The sequence below is a fragment of the Pterocles gutturalis genome, unplaced genomic scaffold (assembly GCF_000699245.1).
Source record: "Pterocles gutturalis isolate BGI_N339 unplaced genomic scaffold, ASM69924v1 scaffold13155, whole genome shotgun sequence".
Classification (NCBI taxonomy): domain Eukaryota; kingdom Metazoa; phylum Chordata; class Aves; order Pterocliformes; family Pteroclidae; genus Pterocles; species Pterocles gutturalis.
Genome location: NW_010143554.1, coordinates 1,661 through 2,899, shown reverse-complemented (window position 1 = coordinate 2,899; position 1,239 = coordinate 1,661).

Below are 1,239 nucleotides of genomic sequence, written 5' to 3'. Positions count from 1 at the left end.
ACCAAAGAGCTGCTCGGAGCTGTGAGGGGGACCCAGCAGAAAGGTGGGCTGCAGTTCTTGGCGCAGAGCTGCCAGGAGGCCAGTTCGGGAGCGAGAACGTGAAGCTGTAATTTGTGAACTTTCCTCCCGGGGGACCTGCGGGCTCAGCCCCGGCACACTTGCTGTTCTGTAGCGGTGGCTGGACATGTGCTTTTATGAGAGATGCAGAGCAGCTTTTTCCTTACAGAGCGTGATAAAAGCTAGAGCATCCTACGAGAGCCAGGGGAGAAGAGCTCACGCATGAGTACCGCCTGGGCAGCAGCTGCCACCGCAGCAGGTTTGCCGCGTGGGAGCTGTTATGGTTTGCGGCGTGGGAGCTGTTATCCTGCGGAGAAAAGAGGCTCGAACACGTCCTAGAGGAAAGGCTGTGCTCCTGCAGCTCCCAGAGAGCAGCTCCACCTGCGCCCGGCTGTGCCCAGGGGATCAGCTGGGGTGGGATATCGGGGGGGACAGAGCCCAGAGAGTGGGATAAGGGACAGGGCTGCGGTCCCAGCTTGGGAAGGGACAGCTTGAAGAGGGAGCAGGAGTCTGGTGGTTTTATCACCTACAACTACTGGTAGTGAGTGATTTAAATTTGAAGAAAAAATAATTTAAAAAGCAGTGTGTGATAGTAACTTTATATGAAAATCCCAACATCTATATTTAAGTAGGTGGAACAGGAGCAGTTCTCTGCAGTCTAGCATTTCCCCGCTTCTATCATCTCACCAGTAACAGGTGAGTACTGAAGATGGTTATAAATTGTCTGGCAAACATCAGCTGAGATCAGCATCCTATGAGAAGGCTTCACCCACTAAGCTGTGGAAGAGGATCCTGCCCAAGCAGCCTGTGTCAGGGAAGAGATACTGGAGGTCTGAATTGCAGCTTGTACTAATGACACTTTGTTCTCCTGCACAACTTCTCTCCCAGGGATTTCAACCCTCCCTGAGGCATCACCGCTGCAAGGAACTATCGTTAGATGACCCTCAGCCTGTGCATCAGGAGGAAAAGCGAGCGGCAGTTTGCTGTAGTCACGCAGCAAGCCGGGGATGAATTTGTCTTTAGTTCCACGATTTCTGCTTCCCCCAAATGTGCTGTCACAGAAATGAACGACTGCTTGAGAGGATCGGACAATGGGCGCTGGGAACGAGGCGCTGCTCTCTCCTCCTGGGGTTTTGTTTTTTTCTTGCTCCTTCTCTCATACCACACAGCACGGAACATCCT